Source organism: Capra hircus, chromosome 3 (assembly GCF_001704415.2).
Source record: "Capra hircus breed San Clemente chromosome 3, ASM170441v1, whole genome shotgun sequence".
NCBI lineage: Eukaryota > Metazoa > Chordata > Mammalia > Artiodactyla > Bovidae > Capra > Capra hircus.
Window position 1 is genome coordinate 7,433,374 of NC_030810.1, and position 18,542 is coordinate 7,451,915.

At 43.7% G+C, this 18,542-nt stretch overlaps 1 protein-coding gene and 2 pseudogenes across 2 annotated transcripts in view; all 3 read right to left on the reverse strand.

The window, feature by feature from the left end:
- The window catches only part of LOC102190288 (UDP-glucuronosyltransferase 1-1), a 162,429-nt gene that overhangs the window by 79,369 nt on the left and 64,518 nt on the right, over nt 1-18,542 (reverse strand). The gene's annotated exons all lie outside the window — the stretch shown is intronic.
- LOC108635609 lies at nt 12,739-13,716 on the reverse strand (annotated as a pseudogene).
- LOC102172863 lies at nt 17,201-18,288 on the reverse strand (annotated as a pseudogene).

Below are 18,542 nucleotides of genomic sequence, written 5' to 3' on the forward strand. Positions count from 1 at the left end.
AAGCATAGCTCATGAAATAAGAAAAATCTGAAATAACCTAAAATTATACCCAAAGTAACTAAAAAGAATAACCAAAATCCAGAAGTAATATAAAGAAAAAAAATCATAAAGCTTAAGCCAGAAATTTAAAAGATCAATGACACAAAGAACTAATTCTTTGAGAAAAATAAAATTGATAAACTTTCAGTCAGAGTCATCAAGAAGAAAGGAAGTCCAGGTAAATAAAAGCCAAAATGAGAAAGACGAAGTCTCAACAAACACACAAAACATATAAAGGATCATAAGAGATTACTGTGAACAGTTATATGCCAATAAAGTGAAAAATTAGAAGACATGGACAGATTCTTAGAAAAGGACTACATCCCAAGACTGAACCAGGAAGAAATAGAAAATATTAACAAACCAATTACCAGTAATGAAGTTGAATCAGCAATAAAAAGATCTCCCACAATTGAATACAAAAGCTATGAGACCTAAAGTCATGGAAGTTAATATAAATTAAGTACATGAGACACAAGTCAGAAAAAAAAAAAGAAAACAGCTAACTCAGTGGATTAAGAAACAAATCCTGCCCCCAACAGTCCTATTTCAATTAAACCCAAATATCCAGAGTTAACATGAGAAGACTGTGAAACGGTGAGGAAAGCCGTAGTTCGCATCATGGAAACGGGGTGGAGTGGTCAGGGCTGGGGCAGATTTGGTGCTGTGGTCAAATCTTTCCACTCTGAGACTCAGTTCTCAGCATCACTGCCCCCACCACTCACTACCTTTGGATGACCTCAGTGTCCCACCTTGAAGACCTACATGACACCCAATCCAACCCCGTACATCACCCCATTTTACTCCAGACACCAAGTCCTGGTCAGCACAGCTCCATCTCTAAGAAGTTGGGCTCAATTATTCCTTTCTCTGATCACGGAGACCCCGACTTCTCTTTCCAGTATTATCTCACTTCCACTTACTCTACCTCTCTGAAATTTCAGATTCCTTATGGTGTTTAGGTTTCCTGCAACCACAGTCCTTTCCAAGACAAAACCACTATCAGTTCAACAAATGCCATCTGCTATTCTTTCCTCCTTCTATGGAACACCCTCAGGCAAAAACTCCTGATGGATGGATTCTCAGCTCAACAAACATGTTCCTACTCAGCTGGAGAAAATCGGACAATGGTTACAACAGTGCCTTCACAAAGGGGCAATCACAGTTGAATAACAAACAGGATCACTTATCAGTCCTGTTGCAGACCCTCATCCCTGACTGTCACTCCTCTCAAAGACCATCACGACCTTTACTACACTGCTGCAGGCACTTAAATGATCCACCACAACAGAGGCTGTTAGAAGGAGAATATGAGGTAGGAACTTATAGAAAGATCAATATATATTAAGCACCTGGAAGTAAGACATTTATGAAAAGTATGTTTCACTTGGGAACTCCCAGCAGCATGCCCTCAAAATCTAAGTCACACAGAGGGAACACAATAAATAAATAAATACAGCAGAAATCAACGGGTACTTAGCCAGCCCCTGTGAGGAAGACAGCTAATCAACCAGTTCAGGAAGGACTGATGCTGAAGCTGAAACTCCAATACTTTGGCCACCAGATGTTAAAAACTGATTCATTGAAAAAGACCCTGATGCTGGGAAAGATTGAGGGCAGGAGGAGATGGGGGTGACAGAGCATGAGATGGTTGGATGGCATCACTGACCTGATGGACACGAGTTTGAGTAAGCTCCGGGAGTTGGTGATGGACAGGGAGGCCTGGCCTGCTGCGGTCTGTGGGGTCGCAAAGAGTCGGACACGGCTGAGCGAGTGAACTGAACTGAACAGCTGAGCGCGTTGTCTAGCGCTGCTCATGCGCCTCAGGAGGTACTTGCTTGGTCCCGGGCTACTTTGTGCAGTGTGCCGGACTGAGTTCCACCTAAAGAGCTACGGCATTACTACTACCTCACGGCTGTGTCCGTTGGATCAGCCACGAGAGAAGATAACATAGCGTGTCTGCTGCTACGGCTGCTGTGCCAGCCAGAAGAGAAGAAATGCGCCTGCAGTTTCCACGGCTCCTTGAGTCTTATTCCAGCCTCTTAGCTGGCGCCTTGCCTACCGCGGGTTCAACAAACATTGCGCAAGTGGGACACAGCGGAACAGTTGTTGCTGTGAACTGGATCGGCAAGACAGCCCCGCTGCGGTACGTAAGGTCCCTTAAAACTGCATCAAAGGGACTGGCATTCGCGTGCCTGATCAGGTCCTTGGAATATAACAATCCCTCAAAAGACCTTACCGAGAGCAAACAAACAGTCGTTACAGACACCATAGCTCCCAGAAACAGTGCTAGCAAACATCGTCTTTCAAAAAGCAGATGAATATGACCCCTCATGATAGAATCATATTCTTCCTGTGTGTCAGGAATCGCATAGATTTTCGTGGTGAAAAAGCGCTCTGCCTGGGTGTGTATATTCACCTGCAGAGGAACAACCACTGCTCGGTGGCCTTGGGCCTGGAGCTCTTTAATGGCCTCCCTGCATGCTAAGTGAGTGGCTGCCCTGCATGGGGACCACCAGCATATTCTCAGACTGGGTCCATCACTTGATGCTCAGACAGAGCAGGAGTCCAGCCAGCATCTGCCATGGAAGCTGCAGTCCCAGGGCCACCTCCACACAAACCAGAAGCTACTGAGTCTCTGGCCAAGCTATGCCACCCATATTTGATCCCTTTATCTTATCATCAGGTCACTTAAGCAAAATGGCGTGGCATTGGAGGGCAGTTTGTCATCTCTACATTAATCATTACAAGATAAGTCCATGCCTGGGTTTCATTGCCTCCGATTTCACCCCAGGAAAGTCCCTTCCTCCCATATCTTGGAAAATCTCCTCTGACTCTGCTGCTCCTGGTAGAAAACATTCTAGGTACTGAAATATTTGTCATCCAATGCCCAAAGCAAGGCTGTGTGGGCACATTCCCTTTGATCAACTTCTGCCTTCTGCTAATCACGCTCTACAGGCCTGGACTGAACTCTCAGAAGTCACCTCTGTCCCAGTCCCCACCCAGAAAAATTTTATATTGAGGAAACTGGCCAAGATGTTGGACTGGGAAGACCTTGGGTTCACTTGCTCTAACAGGCTCACCAATATTACAACTTACAGAGCAAATACTGATGTGAAACACCAAAGACTAGCTGAAAAGATCTTCCACAGCTAACTATATAAAGAAGGAACCACAAGAAGATTTGTAGAGACTCTGGTTTGATTCCTGGGTTCGGAAGATCCACTGGAGAAGGGATAGGCTACCCACTCCAGTATTCTTGGGCTTCCCTGCTGGCTCAGCTGGTAAAGAATCCGCCTGCAATGCAGGACACCTGGATTAGATCCTTGGGTTGGGAAGATCCCCTGAAGAAGGGAAAGGCTACCCACTCAGTATTCTGGGCTCGAGAATTCCATGGACTGTATAGTCCATAGTGTCGCAAAGAGTTGGACACAACCGAGAGATTTTCACTTTCACTTCATGGCAAATAGATGGGGAAACAGTGGCTGACTTTATTTTTCTGGGCTCCAAAATCACTGCAGATGGTGATTACAGCCATGGAATTAAAAGATGCTTACCCCTTGGAAGGAAAGTTATGACCAACTTGGACAGCATATTTAAAAACATTACTTTGTCAACAAAGGTCCATCGAGTCAAGGCTATGGTCTTTCCGGTAGCCATGTATGGTTGTAAGAGTTGGACTATAAAGAAAGCTGAGGGCCGAAGAATTGATGCTTTTAAACTGTGGTGTTGGAGAAGACTCTTGAGAGTCCCTTGGACTGCAAGGAGATCCAACCAATCCATCCTAAAGGAGATCAGTCCTGGGTATTCATTGGAAGGGCTGATGTTGAAGCTGAAACTCTAATACTTTGGCCACCTGATGCAAAGAGCTGACTCATTGAAAAAGACCCTGATGCTGGGCAAGATTGAAGGCAGGAGGAGAAGGGGATGACAGAGGATGAGATGGCTGAATGGCATCACCGACTCAATGAACACAAGTTTGGGTAAACTCCAGGGGCTGGTGATGGACAGGGAAGCCTGGCGTGCTGCAGTCCCTGGTGTCACAAAGAGTTGGACACAACTAAGCAACTGAACTGAACTGAAGACATGGTATAATCAAGACCCACACCCCAGGGTGGACGATCCACAATTGGGAGTTAATTTTATTTCAGAGGTTCTCCCTCAGGAGTGAGGGATATGAGCCCACATTGGGCTTCCTAACCTGGGGGTCCTGAAATGGGAAGAAGGGCTTCCAGAATGGTGGGCTTGGAAGGCCAGTGGGGCTTACTTTCAGGAGAGCCAGGGGCTGTAGGATATAGAGACTCCACTCTCAAAGTGTGCACACAAAATCTCACATACTCTAGGGACCAGGGAAGAAGCAGCAGTCAGAAAGGAGCCTGGTCAGACCCACCTGCTGAACTTCAACAGCCTCCCAGAGAGGCAGGAGACAGAGATCATTCTGAGGTATAAATACAGGCACCAACTGTTTTGGGGGAGCTCAGCTCTAACAGTGACACTGTGCTGGCTAGTGCCATTTTGAAATCATTAGTATCAGGACCCAGCCCCACCCATCACCCTGTCAACACCAGTACAAGGATGCCTCATGTAAAAGGGCTGGTTGAGTGGAGACGCAGACCCATCCATTAGTGACCAGCTACCTTAGAATCCCCTGAGCTCTCAGCCACCTGGGACCTAGAATTGCCTACCCGTGCTCCTGGGCCTCACCTACCCTCCAGCAGTGCCAGGAGCCAGCGTGAGAAACTCCACCCTTGGCAAAGGTCGTGAGGAAGGAGGCTTCGGCATACGCAAAGGTGGGATCGAGCCTCAGGAAACCCCCTCTTCCCGAGCATCTACCCCCAAAACCAGAGTCTGCCTACTTTACTGCTTTATGCTCTCACCCACACCTCTGACTTTATGGGGCGCCGTCCCCCACCACCTCTCTTGGAGAAGGAGTTAACCTACAGCTCCAGTTAATAAAAATTCCTGGGTGATACAATGGTGTCTCAGGTCAAACCTCTCTGCTGGCAGACTAGCTTGTGTGACAGGATTATCCACACTCTTGCTACTATGTACATGATTGTTTATAACCTCTCAACTACAAACAGCACAGAGAGTTTGGAGTATTTTGAAAGTCTTAGTTAGCATTGTGTTTTTTTAAAGATAAAAATCATGTTGGTGAAGGGTTTTTCATTTATTGGGCCAATGTTTACTGCTAAATCTCCATATTCCCTGCCCTTATAATGAATATAACTAACATATAGGAGAAATAAGTATTAACCTTTAAGATTAATCATGTTAAACCTTAGGCTAAGTAAATTCCTTTCTTAATTGTAACCCACAACACCCTCACCCTACAGGAATGCAACTTTATCTGGTACCTTCAGAGGGTGGTGCCTGGTTTAAGAAAAATCACCCCTGGAAAATAAGTTTCTGGTTGACTGACCGTTATCAGAAAAGAAAGGGTCATAAAATGTCAGCAGGCTTCATGGCCAGAAGATGATGTAAAGCCCCTAAGACCTTTGTATACTTTTATATGAAGCACCTGATTTTGATAAAGGTCAGGTCTGCTGACCCCACGTGACTCTGTATTCATCCCTATGTATAACAAAGAGTATATAAGTGAACCTGAAAAATAAAGACAACAGACCAGTTCCTGGAAAGCCTGGTTTCCCCCATGTGGTCTTTTCTCGTTCTCTTTTTTTCTGGCTGAATTCCCATCTGGAGTGTGGAGGCTCGCCATGTCTACTTACTTGTCCTGGCTTCTAAGACCCACGCGAGAGGGAGCCCCAGGCGGGGCACCCTCTGCTATTCAAGTGGGCGCTGGTGGCCTACGTAGATGGTGCAAATTCCTCGTCTTGGAGTTTTATTGGTTTTCCACGTAAACCAAGTTATTCAGCTTCTTTTTCTCCACTAATATTTTCCTACTACTTGATTTCTTTCTAATCTCCCTCCATATCTTTAATTAAGCAATTAATTCCTAGGACGCTGACTCCATCCCCGCTTCAAATTACCCTGGATCCACCGGGGCTGACCCCGGCACAGCAGGATGACACAAGCTCTGGGATTGGTGTTGACAGCATGAAGTAAAATTGTCGCTATTCACAGATTACATGATACTCACTATGCATAGAAAATCCTAAAATCGCCACAAAAACTATTTGAACTCATCAGTGAATTCAGCAATATTAAGGCCTACAAAATTATTATACAGAAATCTACTGCATTTCTATACACTGACAGTGAGCTATCAGGAAAAGAAATTATTAACAATATTACCATTCTATTTTCAATCATATCAAAAAGAATGTAACACCTAGGAATAAATCTAAGAAGGTTAAAGACCTATACTCTGGGAACTATAAGACACTGATGAAAGAAACTGACGCTGACACAAACAAATAGAAAGATACACTGTGGATACGTGGTTTGAAAGAATTAACATTATTAAAATGACCATACTACCCAAGGCAAGCTACAGATTCAGCACAGTATCTATCAAAACACCAATGGCATTTTTCAAAGAACAAGAAAAAATAATTCTAAAATATTTATGGAAGCATAAAAGACTGAGTAACCAAAAAAATCTTGAGAAAAAAGAACAGAACTGGAGCAGCAACAGGGATGGGGCTTAGAGATTATCATACTAAGTGAAACAATCAGATAAAGACACATGTCGTGTGGTATCACTTATACGTGCAATCTAAAAAATGATACAAACGAACTTATTTTTCAAGAGAAACAGACTCACAGACATAGAAAAGAAATTTTTCGTTACCAAAAGGGAAAGAGAGGGGAGAGTTAAATTAGGAGCTTGGGATTAACAGCTACACATCACTATACATAAAAGAGACAAATAGCAAGTTCCTACGTATACCAAAGGGACCTATATTCAATACCTTGTATTAATCTGTAATGAAAAGGAATATATATCTGAATAACTTTGCCGTATGACAGAAACTAACACAACGCTGTAAATTAACTACATTTCAGTTTTTTTAAAAAGAGTCAAAATGAAGGAATCATGCTTCCTGGTTTAAAACTATGCTACAAAACTACAGTGATCAAAGCAGTGAGGTACTAACACAGAAACAGACACATATATCAGTGGACCAGAAAATAAGCAGAAGTAACTTCAGATCTATATTGCAGCTGATCTACAACAAACGAGGTGATAATATACAATGGGGGAAAGACAGCCTCTTCAGTAAATGGTATTGGGAAAACTGGGCAGCTACACACAAAAGAATCAACCTGGATTGATCTCTCACACTATGAACAAAAATAAATTCAACATAGATTAAAGACCTAAAGCCATAAAACTTCGGGTAGAAAACATAAGACAGTAACCTTTTTCAAGTTTTTTAATATTATTATTAATAATATTACTATTACATTTTGGGGGGATATGATTCCTTAGACAAGAGAGAGAAAAGTAAAATAAACAAATGGGACTTTATCAAACTAAAATCTTTTGAACAGCAAAGAAAATTACAAACAAAAGGGAAAGGTGACTTTCGGAATGGAAGAAGACCTGTGCAAATAATATATCTGATAATAGGTTAATATCCAAAAGACACAAAGAAATCATACAAGTCAATACAAACCAAAATAATAATAATAATAATAACATTAAAAATGGACTGAGACTGAAAGAGACATTTTTCCAGAGAAGACATACAAATGACCAATAGGCACGTGCAATGATGCTCAACATCACTAATCACCAGAGAAATGCAAATCAAACAAGAAACTATCACCTCACCCCTGTCAGAATGGCTATTATCAAAAAGACAGTAAATAACAAAGGTTGGCGAGGATGTAGAGAAAGGGGAACTCTAGAGCACTGTTGTGGGCAATGTAAATTGTTGCAGTCACTATAGAAACAGTATGGAGTTTCTCAAAAAGTTAAAAATAAAACTGTCATATCATCCAGCAACTCCACTCCTGGGTATTTATTCAAAACAATACCCCAAAAACACATTAATTAGAAAACATATATACACCCCTATGTTCATTGCAGCCTTGTTTACTACAGTCGAGAACATTGGCTACCGAGTATTGCTCCGTCATAAGAAAGAAAGGAATCCTGTCATTTGTGACAACATGAATGGACCCAGAGGGTATCAGGCTTAGTGAAATAAGCCAGGGAAAGACAAGTATTGCATGATTTCACTTATATACGAAAAATAAAAGGCAAAGCAAATGAACAGAAACAGACTCATAGAGAACAAACAGGTAGTCGACAAAAAGCAGGAGAGTGAGGGAAGGAGAGAGAAGGCTGAGGGGGATTAAACTACAAACTTTCAGCTGCAAAATAAATGTCACAGGTATGAAAGGAGTGTGAGAAATACAGTCAATAGTTACGTAATGCATTTCTATGATGAATATCACAGCTGGATTATTGTGGTGATTATTTTGAAGTGGATCAAAGTACTGAAACACTAAGTTGCATAACAGGAGGAAACAGTGCTGCAGGCCAACCATGCTACAAAAGCAAGCAAGCAAGCTCATAGAAAGAGAAACCAGATTCGTGGCTACCAGCGGCAGGAGACGCGGGGAGGGGGATTGCATGCAGACAGTCTCAGGGTACAACGCGGAGCTATATGAGAAATAAACATAGGGATGTAATTAACAACATTCAGTATCAGTTCAGTCGCTCAGTCGTGTCTGACTCTTTGTGACCCCATGAACCGCAGCACGCCAGCCCTCCCTATCCATCACCAACTCCCGGAGTCTACCCAAGCCCATGTCCATTGAGTTGGTGATGCCATCCAACCATCTCATCCTCTGTCGTCCCCTTCTCCTCCTGCCTTCAATCTTTCCCAGAATCAGGGTCTTTTCCAATGAGTCAGCTGTTCTCATCAGGTGGCCAAAGTATTAGAGTTTCAGCTTCAACATCAGTCCTTCCAATGAACACCCAGGGCTGATCTCCTTTAGAATGGACTGGTTGGATCTCCTTGCAGTCCAAGGGACTCTCAAGAGTCTTCTCCAACACCACAGTTCAAAAGCATCAGTTCTTCGGCACTCAGCTTTCTTTATAGTGCAACTCTCCCATCCATATGTAACTTCTGGAAAAACCATAGCCTTGACTCGATGGACCTTTGTTGACAAAGTAATGTCTCTGCTTTTTAATATGCTGTCTAGTTTGGCCATAACTTTCCTTCCAAGGAGTAAGCGTCTTTTAATTCCATGACTGCAATCACCATCTGCAGTGATTTTGGAACTCCCCCAAATTAAAGTAAGCCACTGTTTCCAATGTTTCCCCATCCGTTTGCCATGAAGTGATGGGACGATGCCATGATCTTAGTTTCTGAATGTTGAGCACAGGAGTGGTGGCTGCAACGGCGCAGGAGTGGCTGCGAGGAGCTAGCCCGCATCCAAGGTCAGGGGCGGCAGCTGTGCTTTGCTGGAGCAGCCATGAAGAGATACCCCAAGTCCAAGGTAAGAGAAACTCAAGTAAGACTGTAGGCGCTGAGAGAGGGCATCAGAGGGCAGACAGACTGAAACCACAATCACAGACAACTAGCCAATCAGATCACGTGGACCACAGCCTTGTCTGACTCAATGAAACTAAGCCATGCCATATGGGGTCACCCAAATCGGACAGGTCACGGTGGAGAGGTCTGACAGAATGTGGTCCACTGGAGAAGGGAATGGCAAACCACTTCAGTATTCTTGCCTTGAGAACCCCATGAACAGTAAGAAAAGGCAAAAAGATAGGACACTGAAAGATGAACTCCCCAAGTTGGTAGGCGCCCAATACGTTACTGGAGATCAGTGGAGAAACAACTCCAGAAAGCATTAACAACATTAACTCCTTTAATTTTGTGTCTATGTGAGCTAATGGGTGATCACTAAATTTGTTTTAGTAAACGTCTCATGATCTAGGTAAGTCAAATCATTCTCCTGTCCACCGTAAGCTTCTACAGGAAAGTGACAAGTGAAACTGTGAGTTGTTCAGTCATGTCTGACTCTTTGCAACCCCATGGACTGTAGCCTGCCAGGCTTCTTTGTGCATGGAATTCGCCAGGCAAGAATACTGGAGTGGGTAGCCATTCCCTTCTCCAAGGCATTTTCCCGACCCACGGAGGGAACTCGGGTCTCCTGCACGGCAGGAGGAGTCTTTACCATCTGAACCTCCAGGGAAGCCTGTCAACTATATCTCAATAAAACTGAAAGAAACAAAAACAAACAAGTATCTGAAAATTGTTTATATTGAGTATATGTTTAAAGGTTAGTATTTTTATATATTTGAGTCAGTAAAACATATAATTAAAATTAATTTCAACCCTCTTTTTGCTTTTTTTAATATATCTACTAAAAAGCTTTCAGTGACATATGGGACTTGCATTAGATTTCTATTGGACTATTCTGTACTAGACTATAAAGGACCCTATTAACATTTTTTAAAGTAGTGACTCCACAGAAACATTCTCTGACTATAATTCAAAATAATTGCAAAAGATAACAAAAAGATGGCTGCAACAAATGTTAACAATATGGGAGTTAGGAAACAATCTCATTTTTAAAAAACTCACTAACTTAAAAAATAAATCAAAAACATGCATTTAAGTTAAAAAAAAAGAAAATGAAAGCCATTTATACCAAAATCTAAGGAATGGGGAGAATGTTTTATCTATGACCTTCAGTTCTTCATTATTAAGAAAACATCAAGGAACTTAATGCTTACATAAGAAATTAGAAAAACAGCTATAAAGTAAAACAAAGGAAACAAGATGATATCATCAACAAAAACAATAAGCTGCAATTAATGTAATAGAAAACAAAAACAGTAAAAAGAATGAGCAAATCCAAAAGTGCTTTCTTGGAGGGGACCCATAAAATATTTCAACCCATCATAAAACTAATGAAGGAGAAGGAACAAAAATATTACAAACTTTATTCTTCCTATTATGAAAAATTTTCCATAAACATTTAAAGGAGTCACATCTAAGGATAAAACATACCAAATAAATAAGACTGATGAAATCTCAAAGTAAAATCAATTTAGTTGGAACAAAAATGGTAAGTGTACTTATCATGTATAACATTTGAGAATTTCAGGGTAAGTAATCTTTCATTTGGCAGAAACTTTCCTAAATGCCTCCAAATGACACAACTTTTCCTGCTGAGCATATTTTAAGTAATGATAATAAACACTATTTGAGTGCTCACAGTGACAATATTAAGGTCAGAATGGTTAACTCTGGGCTTCCCTTTTGTGGCTCAGCTGGTAAAGAATCCGCCTGCAATGCAGGAGACCTAGGTTCAGTCCCTGGGTTGGGAAGATCCCCTGGAGAAGGGAACAGCTACCCACTCACCACTACTCTGGCCTGGAGAATCCCATGGACTGTACAGCCCATGGGGTCAGAAAGAGTCGGACATGACTGAGCGACTTTCACTTTCTTCATGGTTCACTCACCCAGTCAAGCTCATGCAGCTAGGAAAATGGGAGTGAAGATTTGAACCAATGCAGTTCATTCTAGAAAATACACTCACATAGAAAAACTAAAGAGAACACCACCTCCTCACATTCACTTTTTACAAATCTCACAGATACATACATGTTTCATCATTGGACAAATGCATTGCATGAAGAGGAAATAAAGTAGAATAAAACTTTGCAGTGTGAGCAATAAAGAAAAATGAAGTTAGAGTTGTGCAAAAATAAATACATTAATGAAAAGAGATGTACAAATCAGAATACAAAATCTATAAGAGGCCTAAAGTCAGGGAAGTTAAAATAAACTCAGTACATGTGACAAAAAAGGACAAAAAAGATGGTTGATTCAATGGATAAAAAAACAAATCCTGCCCACAAGAGTCTTATTTCACTTAAACTCACATATTCAGGATTAACATATGCAGACTCTGAAACCATTAGGAGTGCAATAGTTCCCAACATGGAAACTTGGGGTGTGGTGACCTGGGCTAGGGGAGCTTTGTGAATGTGGTCCGCCCTCATAACAAATGCTTCTTCATTGAGACTCAGTTCTTAGCATCACTGTCCAGACCTTCACTATGTTCATAGGCTCAGTTTTAGCTCCTCCCCAGCCCCTACAACTAGCCTTTAATGACCTCCATGTCCCACCTTGATGACCTTTCTTTGGGGAATCCAACTTGGTATGCCCCTACATTTTACTCCAGACCACAACTCCTGGCCAGAAGACATCTGATCAGCACAGCTCCAGCTCTGAAGAAGTGTTCTCACTTATTTCTCTAACCACAGAAAACCCAACTTCTCTCCCTGGCATTGTCGCATGTGCAATTAACTTATTCCACTTCTCTAAAACTTCTGCTTTTTGGTGTTTAGGTCTGTGACCGCACATCAATCCCCTCCAGGATAAAACTACTCTGAATTATCAGGGCAACAAATGCAATCTGCCAGATCTTCCTTCCTCCTATTGAACACCCTCAACCAAAAACCCCTGATGGATGAATTCAGGGCTCATGTTCTCTGTTCTCCCTCAGCAAGAGAAAACTGAACAACCTTTACGACAGTTGCTTTTCAAAAGGACAATCACGGTTGAATCACACATGGCTTGTCAATCCTATTACAGACCCTCAGTCTTACTTTCATTCCTATCAAAAGTCATCACAAACCTTTACTCCACTACTGGTACACTTTACAAATTTAGCTCAAAAAGACTGCTGGGAGGAGGAGAGGTGGAAATCTTTAGGTAGATCAGTATATACTGAAGCACATCGAATTAAAGCTTTTTAAAAAAACATGTGCTCCACTGGGAGCACTGATTGAACAAAAGCAGCAGTACACACCTGAGATAACGGTTTCCCGTTGGCACAGTTGATGCCCCCGATGAACACCATGTTGGGCATGATTGGCCGCGGGTAGTCCATCACATGGTCTCCTCTGAACAGCCACACAGATCCAGAGGCAAGAATCTCCCCCAGCAACACCTCTCTCTGAAGAAGCTCAGAGGCCATACGTGCATAAGGAGTGAGAGAAACCAGGCAAATGTACTTAAGGGCCACAGGGTAGAGCATCTTCTTGACCCTCTGAAAGGATGTCATGGGGTCTGAATTCCTTGTTAAAAACCTGGGAACATATGAGGAAGTGTTTGGCCATGCTGTGCCCTAAACATCTAAGGCACAGAGAAGAGATCGCAAAAAAACACACAGTAGGAATGGACAGGTACTTAGCCAGCACTGCCCCGCAGGGGTTAAAAGGATCTGTTAAAACCACATCAAAAGAACTGGCATTCAGGTCTCTGATCAGATCCTTATTATGCAACAGTGCTTCACAAGATCTTGCAAAGATCAAAGATACGTTTTGCAAAGTTGCCATAGCTTCCCAAAACATTGTAAGAAAATGTACTCTTTGGAAAAACCGTGATTATGGGTCCTCATGATGGAATCAAACACATCCTCTGTTTAGGGAATAGCATAGACTTTCACGGTAAAAAAAGTCCTCTGCCTTGATGTGCAGGTTCACCTCTGGAGCAACGACCACTGCTTGGTGACCCCTGGCATGGAGCTCCAGCACGGCCTCCCGCATGCTGAGCCAGTGGCTGCCCTCCATGGGGACCACCAGCACCTTCCCAGCCTCGGCCCATCGCCCGACGCACACACAGAGCAGGAGTCCAGCCAGCACCTGCCACCGAAGCTGCAGTCCCAGGGCCATCCCTACACAAACCAGAAGCAACTGACTTTCTGCTGGGCCTGGGCAGCCTGTATTTGTTTCTTTACCTTGTCATCGAGTCACTTGCAAACACTGGCATGTCATTGGAGGGCAATGTGCCCTGTTTAATCCTTACAGAATAAGTCCGTGCCTGTTTCATCGTTTGTGCGTTCACCCAAGACCACACCCCTTGTGGGAAAAAGTAAGACTTACTGTTCTGTTTGGGGACCATTCTAGCTCCCTCTCTTGTTCATCCAAGACCCAAAGCAAGACTGTGCCTGTCCATTCCCTTGAGCTCCACCTACCTCTCTGTTAACCGTGTTCTCTGGGGCTGGACTGAACTCTGAGGAGTCACCTCTGCCCCAGTCCCCACCCAGAACAACTGCAGCATGTGACCTTATCTGGGAACTCTTCAAACTCCTTCCCCCCATCATGGGTGAACACGGAGCACATCCAGGGAAACATATAACATCACGAGAACAGCCTTCTCTCAGCAGGGAGGGGATGGTGGCTCTCTGGTTTGTTCCAGTTCCACAATGGACACCTCATGCACTGCTCAGGAGAGTCTCTCCAAACAGCCGCCTGATATGGAAACTTCTGGAAGAATCCTTAAGGACAACCGCAGAAGGGCTGCTTGAGAAATCTTTCTCTGCCTCGTGGAATAGAACATCCTGTTATCTAAATCATCAATGGGCAAGGCAGCTCTTTGTAATGACAGTGGGATTCAGAGGACCCCAGGCTCCATGGCCCGCTTCATTTTGGACAGGAGAGACTGGCCCATGCCTCCGTGCAGGCTCTGTGTGGGGACTGAACTGCGCATTATTCTGGATCTTTACTACATCATATAGTTCATGTTCAGGACTTCCCAGATGGTGCAATGGTAAAGAATTCTCCTACGAATGCAGCAGACACAAGAGACATGGACTCAGTTCCTAATTTGGGTGTCGGAAGATCCCCTGGAGTAGGAAATGGTAACCCACACCACTTTTCTTGCCTGGAATAGCCCATAGACAGAGGAGCCTACACAAAACTATACAAGAAAAGTCTTAATCATCAGATAACCACAAAGCTGTGGTCACTCACCTAGAGCAAATCATCTTGCACTGTGAAGTCAAGCAGGCCTTAGGAAGAATCACTGTAAACAAAGCTATTGGAGGTGATGGAATTCCAGCCGAGCTATTGCAAATCCTAAAACTGATGCCGCTGAAGTGCTGCACTCAATGCACCAGCAAATTTGGAAAACTCAGCAAGGGCCACGGGACTGGAAAAGGTCAGTTTACACTCCAACCTCAAAGAAAGACAATGCCAAAGAATGTTCAAACTACTGGACAACTGTGCTCATTTCACATGTGATCAGGGTAATGCTCAATATCCTTCAACCTAGGCTTGAACAGTATATGAATCAAAAACTTCCAGATGTACAAGCTGGATTTAGAAAAGGCGGAGAAACCAGATCAAATCACCAACATCCAGTGGATCATAGAAAAAGCAAGGGAATTCCAGATAAAAAACTACTTCTGCTACATGACTACTCTAAAGCCATTGACTGTGTGGATAATAACAAACTGTGGAAAATTCTTAAAGAGATGGGAATACCAGAGCACGTTACCTGCCTTCTGAGAAACCTGTATGCAGGTCTAGAAGCAACACTTAGAACTGGACAAGGATCAACAAACTAGTTCAAAATTGGGAAATGATTATTTCAAATCTGTATATTCTCATCCTCCTTCCTTAATTTATATGCAGAGTACATCAATTCCACACAGCTTGAATCACAAGCTTTAAGCAAGATTGCCCGGAGAAAAATGGGCGACCTCAAATATCCAGATGTCACCACTCTCATGGAAGAAAATGAAGAAGAATGAAAGTGCTTAATGAGGGCGAAAGAGGAGAGGGAAAAAGGAAGCTTAAAACTCAGCTTCAAAAATTAAGATCATGGTATCCAGTGCCATTACTTCGTGGCAAATAGATGGGGAAACACTGGCAGATTTTATTTTCTTGGGCTCCAAAATCACCACAGATGGTGACTATAGCCACAAAATTAAAAGATGCTTACTCCTTGGAAGAAAAGCTATCACAAAACTAGACAGCATATTAAAAAGCAGAGCCATCATTTTGCCAACAAAAGTAGATATAGCCAAAGCTACGGTTTTTCCAGCAGCCATGTACAGACATGAATGTTGGACCATAAAGAAGGCTGAGCACCAAACAATTGATGCTTTCAAATTGTGGTGCTGGGGAAGACTCCATAGAGTCCTCTGGACAGCAAAGAAATCAAACCAATCAATCCTAAGAGAAATCAACCCTGAATATTCACTGGAAAGACTGATGCTAAAACTGAAGCTCCAATACTTTGGCCACCTGATGAGAAGAACTGACTCATTGGAAAAGGACCTGATGCTGGGAAAGACTGAGGGCAGGAGGAAGACAGAGGATGAGATGGTTGAATGGCATCACTGACTCCATGGACATGAGTCTGAGCAAACTCCAGGAGATAGTGAAGGACAGAGAAGCTTGGTGTGCCACAGTCCATGGAGCCACAAACAGTTGGACACAACTTGGCAAATGAACAACAGCAACAATAATTCAGGGTTAATATAAGCAGACTCTGTAACTATGAGGAAAGCCGTAGCTCGCACCATAGAAATGCAGGGTGTGGTGACTAGGCTGCGGTAGGCGTGGGGATGTGCTCAGTCCCTTCCTCTTTGACTCAGTTCTCAGCATCCCTGTCGCCACCTTCACTGTGCTCGTGGCTCAGTTTGACCTCCTCTCCAGCCCCCACCACTAGCCTTTGAGGCCCTCAGTGGCCCATGCTGAGGACCTATCTCACATGCCATTCAACTCTGTACATCCCCCAATTTTACCCCAGGCCCCAGCTTCTGGTCAGCACAGCTCCATCTCAAGAAACCTGGGCTCAATTGTTCCTTTCTCTGATCACAGAGAGCCCGACTTCCATCTCTGGTTTTCTCTCCCTTCCACTCTATTTATTCAACCTCTCTGAAACTTCTGCTTCCTTTTGGGGTTGAGGTCTCCAGTGACCACATCTAATACCTTTCTAACACAAAACGTCGATGAAGTATCAGGGCAATAAGTGCAATTTGCCAGTTCTCTCCTCCTCCAATTGAACACCCTCAAGCAAAAAACCCATGATGGATGGATTCATAGCTCAAGTTCCTGGCTCTTACTAGATTCAGAAAACTGCATGACCATTACAACAGACGCTGTTGGGAAGGGCAGTCATGGTCAAACCACCCCATTCCTTGTCAAACCTAATATGGACCTTCACCCCTGCCTCTCATTTGTCGCAAAGTCCATCACAAACCTACACTACCCTTCTCGAGCACTTTAATACTGGATCTCACCAAAGACTGTTCAAAGGAGAATGAGAGGTAGAAATCTTAGAAAGATCAGTAGATAAGTAAGCATGTGGCAGTAAGCTGTTCTTTTTAAATATGTTCCACTTGGGAATTCCCTGATGGTCTAGTGATTGGAACCATCCATTTCACAAGAGTCTTAGGTTGCAGTGAGGTGAAAAAAAATGTTTTAATTTTTTAATTCAAAGATTGTGCTCCACTGGGAGCACTGATTGACAACAGCAGCAGTACACACCTGAGATAACGGTTTCCTGTTGGCACAGTTGATGCCCCCAATGAACACCATGTTGGGCATGATCGGCCGCGGGTAGTCCATCACAAAGTCTCCTCTGAACAGCCACACGGATCCAGAGGCAAGAATCTCCCCCAGCGACACCTCTCTCTGAAGCAGCTCAGAGGCCATACGTGCAAAAGGAGTGTAAACAACCTGGCAAATGTACTTCAGGCCCGGAGCGTAGAGCATGTTCTTCACCCTTTGGAAGAACGTCATGTGGTCTGGATTCATTGTTAATAACCGAGGAACATAAGAAAAAGGATTTGGGCACGCTGTGCCCTCAACATCTAAGTCACATGGAAATTGCCTCAAGAAAAACACAGCAGGAATGGACAGGTACTTAGCCAGCGCTGCCCCGCAGGGGTGAACAGGGTCTGTTAAAACCACATCAAAGGAAGTGGCATTCAGGTGCCTGATTAGATCCTTGTTATACAGCAGCCCCTCACAAGACCTTTCAAAGAACAAAGACGCATTTTTCAAAGATGCCATACTTTTCAAAAACAGCGTTACCCAATGTACTTTTTCAAAAACCAGATGTACTTGAGTCTTCATGAGGGAATCCAGTTTCTCCTGCGTGTAGCGAATACCATAGGTTTTCGTGGTGAAAAACTCCTCTGCCTTGATGTGCATATTCACTTCCGGAGCAACAACCACTGCCTGGTGACCCCTGGCATGGAGCTCCCGCACGACCTCCCGCATGCTGAGCCAGGGGCTGCCATCCATGGGGACCACCAGCACCTTCCCAGCCTCGGCCCATCGCCCGACGCACACACAGAGCAGGAGTCCAGCCAGCACCAGCCACCGAAGCTGCAGCCCCAGGGCCATCTCTGCACAACCCAGAAGGTGCTCCGTCTCTGGTGGGGCTGTGCCGCCTATACTTGTTCCCATATCTTTATCTTATCATCAAGTCACTTAAGCAAAATTGCATCTCATTGGAAGGCAGCGTGCCCGCCTTACATTAATCATTACAGAATAAGTCCATGCCTCAGTTTCATCACCTCTGATCTCACCCAGGGAACGGTTAACCCCTTATATGGAAAAACTCTTCTGACCTGCTGCTCCCAATAGGGAGCATTCTAGTTCACTCTCTTGTTCTTCATCCGTTTGACAAAGCAAGACTGTGCCTGTCCATTCCCTGGGTCGCCTCCTACCTCTCTGCTAACCGTGTTCTCTGGGGCTGGAACGAACTCTGAGGAGTCACCTCTGCCCCAGTCCCTATCCAGAACAGCTGCTGCAT